General features: G+C 44.9%; 1 protein-coding gene across 6 annotated transcripts in view; it reads left to right on the top strand.

Moving 5' to 3' along the window:
• ABLIM3 (actin binding LIM protein family member 3) overlaps nucleotides 1–15,934 on the top strand; it is a 432,795-nt gene that overhangs the window by 853 nt on the left and 416,008 nt on the right. The gene's annotated exons all lie outside the window — the stretch shown is intronic.

The following is a 15,934-nucleotide window of genomic DNA, read 5'->3' as shown; positions in this document are numbered from 1 at the left end:
TGGGCGTGTATGAGTGGCTAGATATACATTTGTAAGTGATGTGTTTTTGGAAGTGTACTGGCAGGTGGTTGTATGGGTTTGGTGGGTTGCGTGTGTGCTGGAAGTAATATGTATTTACGGATGGGTTATTGTATATCTGTGGGTGTACATGTCCGTGTTTTTATGCATCGGTGGGTGTTTGTGGTTGGTTACATGGGTGCAGAGAATGGGTGTGTATTACCGGATCAATATGTATTTGTAGGTTGTGAGAGTTAGTTGTGGTGTATTTGTAAGTGGCTGCTTATTTGTGTTAGGTGCATATTTGTGTAGCTGTGGGTGAATATCCATGCATTTTTTAATGAGTGTATTCAAGAAGGTGCTTAGATAACTTATTGTATGACTGTATACGAGTATATATGTACCGGTAAGTGGGAGTGAGTTATTAGTTGAATGTTCCTTTGTGGGTGGGTGAGTGTATTTGGGAGTGGCTGACTGAGTAAGTGTGTTCTTAATTGTGGACATGTGATTGTGACTGTTGGTGTTAAGGGTACAATTTTGAGATGAGTTCATATTATTTAATGGACGAGTGATGTCTTTACAGTGGCAAACGGGCATGGGGCAGAGTAAGCGTGCTTCTGTGGGCGTGTTGTATTTGTGTATATGTTTGTGGGTGAGGAATGGATGTTTGGAGGTTGGTTGGCCAGTGTTCCAAGAATGGTATAAGTGTGGCCGTGCGTGGGTACTTACAGTGGGTTGGTTCCCTGCAGGGTTTGCGTGATGATAGGAGGGGGAGGGGGTGGCTGTGAGTGGATTTATGATAGGTTGATACTTTTATTCGGGTGCATGTTTTCGGCACAATAGTCCAGGACGCCGGCCCTCCCCTGTCTGCATCCCCCCCCCTGTTGTTTATTTTCATGTGATGTGATTGGTGCGCTCGCGCTCTCTGGCAGAGCACACACTTCTCACGCTGGCTCCAGAGAGGCCAGGCCGGCGGCGGGGCATTGTGTCCGAGCTCCTCTCTCGCTCTATCTCTCTCTGGCATGGCATGCTATAGATCATGTCTGTCTGCATTCCTCGCATGTCACTCATCTCTCTCGTATGTTTCCATTCGCCTGTCTCCTCTCACCTCTCTGTAAACACGGACGGACGTTTCCGCCCCCCTCTCATCTCTCGGCCTCTCCCCCCTCCCTGATACACCTTCTCTCATCACCATCCCGTCCCGTCTTTGTCTTTTATCGCCCCCGTTGGATTTTCCACCCGCTGCTGCGACGGCCCCCATTGTATAAACCCTTTCTTCCATTCTCCACCCTATCTCCCTATCTCTCTCCTCGAGCCTGCCACCGAGGCGCGGGGTTCTGTGTTAAAACAGGGAGACGCCCAGGGTCTGCCACCGACCCCCACCGGGCGCCGCTGCAGCCGGGAGCCCTCGCATTAAACCGGCTCTGTATTGGGGCGCTGTACCGGTGAGCCAAGCCTCACCCTTTTCCTAAACTGTCACTGTGGACACCTGGGATACTATACAATAAACACAATATCTGGGATACTTAGCTCCAAGCACCGACAGTGTGCTTTATTCACAGCCATGTCAATGAAATACTTCATTTAAATCGTATCTATGTACTCCAGTCAGGGTGATACACTCCTGTGTGGCCCACTGTGAGTGTCTGAATGAGAGCCACGTCCGAGGATTTCATTCAGAGCTCTCTCTGCGTACTTCATTCAGCTCCGTCTGTATATTACCATCAATGCTCCCCTGTATGCTTATCTGGGTGCGTCTGTCAGGAAGTCCTCTGTCTCTATAAGCCAATCACAGCAGAGTCTGTGTATTCCGCCCTGTCCCTGTCTGAATATTCCAGAGCCCGCCCTATCTTTATGGTGTAATCCTAGGTCCTTGCAGTACACCTCAGTCATAGGCCGGACTCATATCCCTCAATCCCTTTGTGGTGTGTATCATTCATAGCCCTGTCTGAAAGACTGCAATCGTGCCCTGTCTGGTACGTATCAATCTTCCCCTGTCTAATATACATGAACACCACCCTGTCTGATACACTTCAATCACTGGTACATATAACATGACATGTGTATTTGTAAAGCGCACATATCACCCAAGGGTCTCAAGGTGCTGCATAACAGATGTAAATTGTTACCCAACTCAATGGTACTCATTTTATCGACCTCAGATGGATGAAAGGCTGGGTGGACCCGCCGGGATTAGAAGCTGTGACCATGAGGTCGAACACAGGCCCCTGCAGTGGACGCATTAGTCCACTGAGCCACCAGACACAGCTATCATCATCCTCTGATTCATTTCGATCAGAGCCCTGTCTGATACATCAATCCAAGCCTTGTCTTTGGGCTCCAAACGCAGCCATGTCAAGCAACATCACTTGAGGCCATCCGTGCACTCTTCACTCAATGCCCTATTCATCAATCATGGTGCAGTCTAGGCGCTTGAATTAGAATAGTTCAGCGAGAGTATTGTCTGCATACCGGAGCTCCCCCGGTGGGATGTATGACATTACAACGCATACTTTTACAACGCATACCTTTACAATGCATTTTTTACAACGCAACATCCTTTACAACGCATTCCACTACAACGCATGCCCTTACAACAAATTTTCTGAAAACTACCTTTACAACGCATTCCATTACAACGCATACTACCTTTACAACGCATACCATTACAACGCATACCATTACATTGCATGTATGGTAAGTATTGGATAGTGTAGGGGTAAAAATTACTATTCTAACTCCATAGGGTGCAACAGTAGGGTAAGTGTTGCATAGTGTAGGGGTAAAAATTACTATTCTAACTCCAGGGGGTGCAACAGTAGGGTAAGTGTTGGATAGTGTTGCGGTAAAAATTACTATTCTAACTCCAGAGGGTGCAACAATAGGGTAAGTGTTGAATAGTGTAAGGGTACTATGCGTTGTAATGGTATGCGTTGTAATGACTGCGTTGTAATGACATGAGTTGTAATTGTATGCGTTGTAGTGTCATGCGTGGTAATGGTTGCGTTGTAATGGCATGCGTTGTAAGGGATGTTGCATTGTAATGACTGCGTTGTAATGGTAGTGCGTTGTAAAAGTTGTTCCCCCACCCCGGGGTGCCTAAAGGATAAGTTATTCTGTGTAACTCAACCATGACCTCTCTACTCCAATGCCTTTAAAGTATGTGTGTTAAAGCACTGCTCTGTGTACATATTTCATCACAGCCACCTCTTCATATAGGAAGAAGCCATCCTTCAATATTGGCCCAGTCCAATACACTTTAGTCATAGAGCTGTCCTGCTTCCGTCATAGCCCTGGCCATATTCCAATCATAGGCCTGTCCGATGCTGTGATAACAGCTGTGTCAGCTGAGCTATGCCTCTGTCGTCGTCCATTCTCTCTAGAATGCATTTTAAGCCCTTTCCTGTATGTCATGCATCTCCCTGCCTATAATGGTCCGCTTCTGTCATGGACTTTTCTATGTGTTCAATCATACTCTGGCTGGCAAGGTTCAGTCCTAGCCCTGTCTGGTATATTCCAATCTAAGCCATGGCTGTCATCTTTCTTTTATAGCTCTTTCTATATCATGGGTGCTCACAAGCATTTTCCCAGCGGCCAAAAAGTTTGGTGGATGTGATGTGCCCGACAGCCGCATTGATGCCAGCAGAGCAGTGATCGGGCAAGGGGGTTGGGGGTAGTAAGGTTGGTGTAGGCAAAGCGAAGACCATACATCGAGTGGGTGAATTGAACAATGTCAAATTTGAAAACCTGTGATTAATCCCGGCCTCCCAACTTTACCAAATTGTGTGATCCTAGACAATTGTTTAAGTTCACTTTCTCTCCTTTTTTCATGATCACATATAGGAGGACAACGAAATACATGATTTAACAGTGTGGGCTATACAAAATGTTCTCTTGTGTTTGATTAATAAACTATAATGTTGATCATGTGTAATGGAAACCCAGGCTACCCAAAGAGTGCATATAACAACTAACGTGCCTCTTTAGTTCACTATTCACTTGTTGTCAGGGTAGGGGGAAGGATGAATGTTTCTAAATTCATATTTGAAAACTATCACTTTTAAATTAATACTTCTCAATGCATGGATATAATCAAATGTACTAAGGTGAAAAGGTTCTGCATATTAATTAAATACACTTTTTGAATTTTAAAGAGACTGTCATGTTTTTACACTTTTGCTGCAGGATGTGTTTGAAAATGAAGGTTTTCCTAAAGTAAAGTGGTGTAGGACTCCCTAGTTACACCCTTTCTTCAACACCATGTAACCTTGAAATAAGTGCCTGCCTCTCTATTTAACATCTTTTTAATGTTAGTGCTTAGTTAAGTAAACAGCAGCACAGTGCTGCTGTTGGTCAGGGGGCAGCATGTAAAGATCAAGGGGGCTGCATGCGCCCCCAGGCCGTACTTTGAGTATCAATGTTCTATATCATGGGATGTTTGGTCTTTTGTGTTACCGAGAGCCGCACTGATGCCAACAGGGAGTTTGTGGGTGTAAAGTGGGTGTAGGGGAAGCGAAGCATGTATATCTACTCGCTGAACTCAATTGTTCAATGTGAAACCAGAAAACTTGGGATGAATCCCGGCTTGTCCACTTGACCAAATTGTGTGACCCTGGGTAATTGTTTTATTACAATTTCCCTCCTTTTTCTTCATTATCACATAAAATGACCTCAAAATACATGACATCAGAATGTGTGCTGTGCAAAACTATCTCCTGTGCTTGGATGTAATCACTAATGGCATTGTTGTCAGGGTGGGGGTGGTTAAGCATGAACGTTTCTAAATTCATGTTTGAAAACCATGACTTTAAAAAGATACTTCTGAATGCACTGCTATAAATTTGATTTAGTAAGGTGAAATGGTTCTACAGGTCAATGAAATACACTTTCTGAATTTTGAAAAGACTATCGTATTTTTACATGTTTGCTGTCTTTAAAAATGAAGGTGTTCCTAATAATAATAATAATCCACATTTGTATAGCGCACAATCACCCGTTAGGGTCTCTAGGCGCTGGGGGCCGTCGGGAAGATTAAGCGAGCTATTGCCCAGAGTCACATGGTGCTGGGCTAACCTGCCGCCGGAGCCGGGGATCGAACCCTGATCCCCAGATTCCAGCGTCAGTCGCCCTGGCCGCGGCGCCACACCTCTCTAAAGTTAAGGACCTAGTTACTTCCTTTTGTTTAACTGCAATTAACCTTTAAATAAGTGCTTGCTGTATATTTAACATTTGTTTTATGCTAGTGTTGTGTCGAGTAAACAGCAGCTCAGTGCTGCTGCTGCCATGGGGCTGCATGTAAAGGTCAGGAGGGCCACATGCGGCCCTCGGACAGTACTTTGAGTATCAATGTTCTATATGAACTGCAAACATAGCTGTCTAGTGTGCTTCAGTTATAGCCCTGTTTGTATATTGCGGACACAGATTGCCTGGTACCCTTAATGGTGCGATTCAATCTGTGCCCTCTCCGATTAGTTATACTTCAGTCATAGCTACCCTGTCTACATATAACAAGTATACACTGTCAGGCATAGCCCTGCACCCTTTGTTATACTTCCAGCATGCCCCATTCTCTATACACTGAACCACAGCCCTGTCTAAGACTCTTCAGTCATAGCCTTTTCTGTATATTGTCGTCAGAACTCTGCCTGACAAGCTCCAATCACAGCCCTCTCTGGTGTACTTCAGTCTCTTCCCTTTCGGTATATTAAAATCATAGCCTTGACTGGTATACATACCACAATACACAGGCCTGTCTGTGTATTGTGCTCATAGCCTATCGCGGCTATTGCCACTATGGAGTGGCAGGGCGGCAGGGTGGCAGGAGTGGGGGCTCTAATAAGCAAAAAAAGTACCTACGGTCGCCATCCACTTTGGTGCACCACCATTCTGCTGCTCCTGGTAGTCCGTGGGGCAACAGACTTCCCATCCAATCCAGATGCTTCTTTCATACTATGAGAGCAGCATGGGGGTTTGCCTGAGAGGGTTGGTTTTACGCTACGCTCAGGCACAAGGAGTCTGTTGAATACCGCCGGGTTAGAGAAACCTAAGTGCGCATGTCTGTTTGGCTGGTCTAAGACGGCCGGCGAAACAGAGATGCGTACTTAGAAGTGCACAACATTCTTCCTCCCCCTCCGAGGGCCTGGCTCAGCCCCTCCCTACACATGCAGGAGGAGTTGCCGCTGGTCATAGCGATGTCTTGTAAACTTCCATCATAGCCATTTCTGTGTGTTGTGGTTCTTGATATGGTTCAATCATAGCTCTGTCTGCGTGTCGTGCTCACAGTGCTGCCTGGTAAAGTTCAATCATAGCCTTGTCTGTGTGTCGTGGTCGCAGCGCTACCTGGTAAAGTTGAATCATCGTGCTCTCTGGTTGTCGCGGTCACAGCGCGGCCTGGTAGTCGCGGTCACAGCGCTGCCTGGTAAAGTTGAATCAAAGCGCTGTCTGTGTGTCTTGGTCACAGCGCTACCTGGTAAAGTTCAATCATCGCTCTGTCTGTGTGTTGTGTTCATAGTCCTGTCTGTGTGTCATGGTCATAGCGCTGTCTGGAAAAGTTCAACCACCGCGCTGTCTCTGTGCGTTGCAGTCACAGCTCTCTTCAGTATCTTGCAATCATTGTCCTCCCTGATCAGGAGCACTTCAATCATAACCCTGTCTGCTCATTGTGGACGTGCCCTTGGATGGCAGGTGTGAATCGTAACCATATTTACATGTATCAATCATACCTTGTATGCAGGCGCGGCCAGTGCAGGTAAGAGCAGTGGGGTGGGCGGGGGAGGGGCAGAGCGGGAAGTCAACGAGGCGACAGAATAGGGAAAAATAAATAAATAAAACCACTTACATTGCGCTCACTGCATCACCGAGTCGGCAAAGGAGGGAGCGCAAGGTAAGTGGTTTTAATTAATTTTATTCCCCCACCCTATTCCGTCGTCTGTGGACTTCACTCGCTGCCCCACTGCTCTTACCTGTACCAGCCGCGCCTGCTCATATAGTATTGTTCGATCAGAGCTCTCTCCACCTTCTTAGACTTCTACCATACACCAGTCTCTATACATATATACATCGCAATCACAGGCTCGTCTAATGTACTTCAGCGGTATCCCTTTCTTAAAATAGCAGCCATGGCACTGTCTGGTATATTTCAGTCACTGCCCCCTCTGACTAGGAATACTTCAATAACATCCCTGTTTCATATTGTGCTCATAGCCCTTTCTAGTAAATGTCGCTCATAGCCTTGTCTGCTGCACTTTCATAATATATAGACCTTTGAGTTGTGACATCTCGAGACACCTGTAATAAGAAAATTATGCAGCTGCTCAACTGTAATGATTTACTGCAGTTGAGTTGTCACGTCGTAATGCCTGCTGCCAGAGCCAGCTGCCAAGGTGAAAGCAGGTCACAGAGCATTATTACAGATGTAGTTTAAACAACAAAAATGAGAACTGGCATGTTGTTGCTTTTGATATTCGTTTCTAAAATGAACAGTGCTCTGCAGAAGGGGAGATTTATTGCAAGTTTATTTTTGCGCAAGATACTTCCAGGGAAGAAAGAATCTATCTGCATGTCAGTATTCATTGTAAGCTACAACTTATATTTTAATCAGACGTACATTAAACTAATTCTAATATGTTTTTGTAACAAATTACCAACTGATTTTGGAATGTTTAATTCCACACTAAGGGATGTTTTTAATTCCTTATCTCTGCAACTACAATGTCTCTTTTATATGAATCAGCCAGACACCAAGGATTTAATAAGTTTGCAGAAAAGGGTGATTGTGTGATCATGTATTATAAATAATAAAATGCACTCTGCCATATGTTAAAATATTACGAGTCACCTCTGAATTTCATGACATTCTAAAGAAGCTCAACGTTTTTTCCTTGTTGCTCTGTATGATCATGGAACCCCTCAGTGACTTGCACTATGATTATAAGGACAGAGAGTACTTTATCTCATATATCATAGCACTGTGTGTATATTGTGGTCATAGTCTTGTTTGGTAAATGTCAGTCGTAGACCTGCCTCTGTATATTGCAATCAATGCCCTCTCACCTCAGTCACAGCCCAGTCTGTTTATTTTGGTCTTAGCCTTACCTGTTACCTTCAGTTGTAGCCTCCTCTACATGTTACAGCCATACCCTGTCTGACACTGTTAGACCTCAGCTCTGTCTGCCTCGTTATACTTCTATTATAATATCGTGTCTATAAATTACAATCACGGTCTTTTCTAATGTACTTCAGTCATAGGCTCATCTGTATATTGCACTCATGCCCATCTTGGTGAACTTCAGTTATAACCCTGTCTGTGTATTACAACCAGACCCCTGCCTCGTGAACTTCAATCATGGCCATGTATGTATGTGTATTACAATCAGAGCCCTGCCTGGTGAACTTCAGTCCTAGCCCTGTCTGTGTATTACAGTCAGAGCCTTGCCTGGTGAACTTCAGTCCTAGCCCTGTCTGTGTATTACAATCAGAGCCCTGCCTGGTGAACTTCAGTCCTAGCCCTGTCTGTGTATTACAGTCAGAGCCTTGCCTGGTGAACTTCAGTCCTAGCCCTGTCTGTGTATTACAGTCAGAGCCTTGCCTGGTGAACTTCAGTCCTAGCCCTGTCTGTGTATTACAATCAGAGCCCTGCCTGGTGAACTTCAGTCCTAGCCCTGTCTGTGTATTACAATCAGAGCCCTGCCTGGTGAACTTCAGTCCTATCCCTGTCTGTGTATTACAGTCAGAGCCCTGACTGGTGAACTTCAGTCATAGTTCTGTCCAGAGGCGCAACTAGAGCCAAATTTCGGGGAGGAGGTGGGGGATACACATTTCGGGGGGCTAAGGCTTCCAGCAATAGGCGGAGTGGAGCTGCAGGGCCTCTAAGAGGGGGTGAAAACACAACAAAGCCTCTTTAACAAGTAAATGGTCTTTTAACCCATTTGCTGTTTCGAACGTTCAGTGCCAGTGCTGAACGTTAGAAGAAACGGGTGCGGCCGCGTCGGCCGTTGGACGTTCGCAGCACCAGGGAGGTAGCTTACGTGACGTCCAACGGCCGACGGCAGCAGCGAAGGGGTTAAAGGCCTGTGAAGTACTCGGGTTCAGCTGCAATAAGACGGTCGCCAGCCCGGGAAGATGTCTCAGCCCGGGCTGACCCACACAATTGGGGGGGGGGGCTGAAGCCCTTTGAGCCCAATGGGCGTTGCACGCCTGGCTCTGTCTTTATATTAAAATCAGAGCCCTGACTGGTGAGTTTCAGTCAACGCCCTGTCTGTATATTAGAACCAGAGCGCTGCTTGGCGAACTTGAATCATAGCCTTATCTATATGGTACAATCAGAGCCCTGCCTGGTGAACTTAAATAATAGCCCCGTCTGTATATTACGATTAGGGCTCCCACTTTTCCGTTTTTACAGATTTTTACAGATAAATACAGACAGAAAACAATGTGCTTACTGACTGTTTATATTTTAAAAAACAGAAAAATATATACAGTTCTTGTTATGTGAGAGACTCTTAATGCCGTTCTTTATGAATTCCAGTTCGACCGCTGAGCAGATAGACAGCATGGGGAGTTAAAAAGCAGGACGAGATTTCCTTAAATGTTGGCATTTGTTAATGCATATTATGCAAATATTTATCTGTGGGTGTCGTGTTTTGTTATATTTGTTGTTTAATTATCTAAAACCCAACAGACATCATAGTTTAAGTGCATTCTTATCAGCTAAATAAATATGGAAATATACCATTTCACAACTCCATTACTTCTGAAAACAGTAAATAAATATGGATAGCGGCAAATAAGATGGCCAAAAAAGAAATATTGCTAAATACAGACGGAAATGTTAAAAAAATACACACTATAAAACCGGGAGCCCTAATAACAATCGCAGACCCGTCTGCATATTACAATCAGAGCCCTGCTTGGTGAATTTCAATCATAGACGTTTGCCATATTTCAGCCAATGGCTTCTCCGCTTTACAAGTGCAATGTGTTGGCCTCATGTGGTCTGACACTAGGCTGATGGGACAGTGCAATGTGTGCACTGTCACATTGCCTCACTCCGAGCTTCCCTGAATGGACACTGTGCAGCGTCAGCAAGTCCTACGTCGGTTTTTACTGATGGCTCAGTTCAATGTGTTTTGCCAGGCGGTCTCACACCTGCTTCACACATTAATGCATCTGTGTTCTGTTTCTATTTAAAGATATTACCGTATTTCTTCAAGGACCCGTGACAACCCCGATCTAATGTGGGCCTAGAAAAGGTGAGATATTGATTTGGCCAAAGTCACACTGGGTGTCAAATGACGTGAACGGAAGTGATCTTCTGACCCAGTTGCTTGTGCGGTGAACACAGGAGCATACCCTTTCACCACACTGTGGGTTTGTGAAAAAATCCCGATTTGGAAATGCTGCTGGCAGCAGATAATAAACGGCATAATTTATCATTTTGGTTGCAATGATTCAGTTGTGACATAGGGTTGTATGACAGAACAACGCAGGGAAACACTCTGCATGCCTTTACCACGCATTTTTTACCCCACAGTTTTTTTTTGATTTTTAGATCGCATATGCGTTTACAACATATGCCTTTAAAACGCATTGTATGTGTTATATATAACGCAGAGTATGCACCACCCCGTTAACGTGGGGGTCACGGCAGTGAAGTAGCAGCCGTACATGGGATCGAGGACGGGCCCACTCGTGGAGTCCATACAGGACTTGATTGTGTGCTTTCCGTACTACACTTCGCAGAAGTCTCATTGGAGCCTCCCATTGGCGGGTGAGTTATATGAAATTGAAGAAGTGTAGCGGGTGCGCACACCGCTTCCGTTAAAGCCCCTGAAGAGAAGCAGATGGAGCTTCGAAACGCGTCGGGCAGATCCATTACGGAGCGGCGTCTACGAGCGGATCCCCGTCCTCACCTACACATAAATAAAGCTGCTGCTCGCGTGCTACTCACAAGGTGGACAACCTGGAGCGTGAATCTATATGCGGCAGTCCAGCCGCAGAGTATGCACCACCCCGTTAACGTGGCGGTCACGGCAGTGAAGTAGCAGCCGTACATGGGATCGAGGACGGGCCCACTCGTGGAGTCCATACAGGACTTGATTGTGTGCTTTCCGTACTACACTTCCCAGAAGTCTCATTGGAGCCTCCCATTGGCGGGTGAGTTATATGAAATTGAAGAAGTGTAGCGGGTGCGCACACCGCTTCCGTTAAAGCCCCTGAAGAGAAGCAGATGGAGCTTCGAAACGCGTCGGGCAGATCCATTACGGAGCGGCGTCTACGAGCGGATCCCCGTCCTCACCTACACATAAATAAAGCTGCTGCTCGCGTGCTACTCACAAGGTGGACAACCTGGAGCGTGAATCTATATGCGGCAGTCCAGCCGCAGAGTATGCACCACCCCGTTAACGTGGGGGTCACGGCAGTGAAGTAGCAGCCGTACATGGGATCGAGGACGGGCCCACTCGTGGAGTCCATACAGGACTTGATTGTGTGCTTTCCGTACTACACTTCCCAGAAGTCTCATTGGAGCCTCCCATTGGCGGGTGAGTTATATGAAATTGAAGAAGTGTAGCGGGTGCGCACACCGCTTCCGTTAAAGCCCCTGAAGAGAAGCAGATGGAGCTTCGAAACGCGTCGGGCAGATCCATTACGGAGCGGCGTCTACGAGCGGATCCCCGTCCTCACCTACACATAAATAAAGCTGCTGCTCGCGTGCTACTCACAAGGTGGACAACCTGGAGCGTGAATCTATATGCGGCAGTCCAGCCGCAGAGTATGCACCACCCCGTTAACGTGGGGGTCACGGCAGTGAAGTAGCAGCCGTACATGGGATCGAGGACGGGCCCACTCGTGGAGTCCATACAGGACTTGATTGTGTGCTTTCCGTACTACACTTCCCAGAAGTCTCATTGGAGCCTCCCATTGGCGGGTGAGTTATATGAAATTGAAGAAGTGTAGCGGGTGCGCACACCGCTTCCGTTAAAGCCCCTGAAGAGAAGCAGATGGAGCTTCGAAACGCGTCGGGCAGATCCATTACGGAGCGGCGTCTACGAGCGGATCCCCGTCCTCACCTACACATAAATAAAGCTGCTGCTCGCGTGCTACTCACAAGGTGGACAACCTGGAGCGTGAATATATATATATATATATATATATATATATATATATATATATATATATATATATATATATATATATATATATTTTGGTTAAGCTGTTGCTGTAATGGCATCAAAATAAACATGCATAAGAATTATATTCCTGGTGGTGTGCGAGTAATTTTTTGGTGAGAAATTGAAAAGCAGGGAAAGCCCGTCCCTGGAACTCGCACCGGCTGTTAAATGGTGTGCCTTTGGTAACAGAGCAACTCGGTGATTAATTAAAAAAAAAAAAAAAAATATATATATATATATATATATATATATATATATTACCTACTGGCGATAGCCAGTAGGTATATATAGATAGGATTGTTTTCCATAGGGAAATCGCAACATTCTATTGGGAATAACTTTGGCGCCGGTTGAGGAATCTTCCTGAAAGTTTCCTTAACTTTGCCTCGCGGCGCTCCGGTCCTTCCCTGAAAGTTTGGGGGGGATTCGGACTCACTTTTAGCCCGAACGGCTGAATGATTTTCCACCAAACTTGGCAAAATTGTAGGGACTGGTAGCCCGATGTGCCTTTGCTATGTCTCAAGATATGTGCTCCAGTGGTTTTTACGAAAATTAACTTCGAAAAAATATATATTGGGCTACATTGGGCTATATATATGTTAGAGCCCAAATGTAGCCCAATGTAGCCCAAAGATGGCCACCAGAGAAAAAAAAAACAAATGTAGCCCAAATATCAGCCAGATGTAGCCCAACTATAGCCCAATGACAGAATGTCCCAGAGTGTTCTAAAGAACAACTAGAGCGCTGACAGTCTTACTTATGACAAAAGTATGGCACACCTGAAGTCATCTTGATTGGAATAAAGTGTTAATACTTAAAACATTTAATTTGAAAAGGAACAAAATGAGGGGGCTCATTTTGCCATAGAAATTATGATTAGTGCTGAAGAAAGAAAAATTAGGGCACATTTTGAGTGACTTCTCAAATCCTCTTATATTTCATTAAAACAATTCTGATATGCAGTCTCCCAAGATGGCCACCAGAGACAAAAGAGCCTGTGCTTAAAAACTCTGTTAGCAAAGCAGGCATTTGAGATTTAAAAAACGTTTTAATATATAAAAACGTTATCCGCTAATAGAATTAGCATTTAAAAAACCTTGCGAATTCACTGAAAAAACATAGGTTTCAGGCCATATATAGTTAGGAATTAGCATTTAAAAAACCTTTGAAATTCACTGAAAAAACCATAGGTTTCGGGCCTTATATAGTTAGGAATTAGCATTTTAAAAAACACTGCAAATTCACTGAAAAAACCATAGGTTTCAGGCCTTATATAGTTAGGAATTAGCATTTAAAAAACCTTTGAAATTCACATGACCATGTCATGAATGATCTAATATGGGACATCATCAGCAGTGGATTGCGGGTGCGCGAAATATAGTTAGTACAACTAACTATATAGGAGCAATTTCAATGGTTTTGTATGAGTAAAATGTCCAGCTAACTATAACACCACTAAAACTTATAGTTTTTTGAGTCAATTTCAAAGGTTTTTTAAAAGCTAATTCCTAACTATATAACTCCTGAAACCTATGGTTTTTTCAGTGAATATATATATATATATATATATATATATATATATATATATATATATATATATATATATATATATACACACACACACACACATTGTATTTGTGGGGGGATGGGGGGAGACCCCGCACCCCAGAACTTACTTAAAATGCATAGTAAAGGCATACATTGTAAAAGCATATGCATTGTAAAAATATTTGATATAAAAAATGTGTGGTAAAAGTACAATGTGGTAAAAACCACTTTGTAAAGGCTGTTTCCCGTGACATAGCCTGAATCCACCCACTGTCTCACACATCCCTTTATATAAGCAAGCAGCCAAGTTTGATCAAAGGTTTCCTTGGTGATACACAACACCTCTACAAGTGAAGTGTGAAGTGTTTCCGGGTCCAGGAAGGCAAGGCTGTCTTCCAGTTTAGAGTTACATTTCTGTTGGTCCATTAAAATGCGGATATCTTGCAAGATGGTCACCCTTTATGCTCATGGTTAGTGGCTCCACATTCAGAGGGAATCATCCTAAATTCTGAAGGGAGCGGGCAGCAGTTTGACCCACTGGGACAATGGTATTGAAGCCCACAGCACCAAGGGCTCACTATGGCTTACTCAAGTCCTCCTTGATCAGGCAAAACTTCTTTCATGTTCTGATGTTGCCTATCATTACTGCAAAACCAATGGGCTCCATATTGCGATTATTTCATACAAAAAAAGCGTAAAGGAAAAAGGGTCCATATTCGCCTCAGCCCACTACACTATATTTAGAAAGAGAGGCCATTAGTCATCAAACTTGGGTGCAGCTGTTGTACCACAAATGTCTAAAAATGCTGCCACCGGCAAGGAGCTGCACCTAGTTGGGTCAGGTCAACTGTCCACTCCACACTACCTGATGGACTGGCCAGTGGAGGGCTTTTGCAGTTGAGGGCACCCCAAGGGTGTTACTGAGGAGTAGCAAATTTGACTTTTGAAGGGGCCTCTCAGGGTCAATAGACCCACAAACTTACTCCAAAAGAGAGGGTTGCTTAGAAGGAAAAATAAATTGACTTGGATGGTACAGTTCTGTCACCCTTACAGCCCTCTATCAGCCTTCCTCCCAGTAGATATATTTACATGCATGCCCCAACTCAAATAAAAAGATGGACGGAGAACACGGGGTTACCACATACCCTTAGATGTTTGGGCTTCTGGCTGGACTGGACCCGTCAACCTGAGGAGCAGCCCTTAAACTATACCTACCACTTGCGTAGTCCAGGGTGTCCAAGAGTGGATTTTCACCTCACGAGATCTCTGTCTAGAATACCTTTCTGAGAGCCAAGAAGCAAAACTTTTCCTTTGGGCTGTAGCTTGCGCTTCTGATGCACTTGTTGCACAAAAGGGTAAAGGTTATTTAAGATTGTCCGTTTAGCTCAGGGGTTTTCAGGGATTGGCAAGTAGGTAAAATAGCACGACCCAAAGCATATATCTAGCAGTCTGCTGCCACAATAGAAAGAGCTTTTAGCTTGCCAGCACAACACAATAAAACATGAAATACGTATATGGCATCACTACTCAAACAAGCCTTTAGGAAGTAGGCACCTGAAGTGGTGCATAAATGTCTATTTCATGCACTGCCCTTCACGACTGAGAAATATGTGCTTTGTATTTCTTCTACTCTGTGGTGATATACTGTTAATGCCCCACATGCCTGGCCTGTACCCCCACCCCAACACAGATTTATTTACACCTCTGCTCATTCAGACCCTCAAACTGGAGAGCTTACAATATATCTATGTAGCGTCCTCCCCAGCCGGGTAGCATGCAAATGGCTACACCACACATGCCCTTATTCTTCAGAGTGCAGCGGTTAGCTGTACACACTACGTCACAAACTTTATTAACGGCACCCAGACACACCCAAACAATAGCGTCATTCTCCTAAAGAGCCCACCAGGGACCAGAAGGGTCTTGCTGTTCATATCTACACGACACTATATTTCCCCTCTGTTAAATAAAAAAAGTACAAATATTACATATATAGATCATAGTTCCTCAATGGGTCATCAAAGTGCTAGGACCACTCTTCCAGACCTAGTAGTGTGAGGTTCATGGAGTCGAGGAGCGGGGCCTGCCTCAGGCACCAGGTATGCAGAGATAGGGGTAGGAGGTGAGCTCTCCAGACTTTCTGGTGGCCAGGTCTCACTTCTGACAGCTGGAGCTGACAAAAATCGAGGTAGGTGCTTGAAGTGTGACGAATCCCTTGT

The sequence above is a fragment of the Lissotriton helveticus genome, chromosome 7, assembly GCF_964261635.1.
Source record: "Lissotriton helveticus chromosome 7, aLisHel1.1, whole genome shotgun sequence".
NCBI classification, from domain to species: domain Eukaryota; kingdom Metazoa; phylum Chordata; class Amphibia; order Caudata; family Salamandridae; genus Lissotriton; species Lissotriton helveticus.
This window is presented reverse-complemented; position numbering and strand designations above follow the sequence as displayed.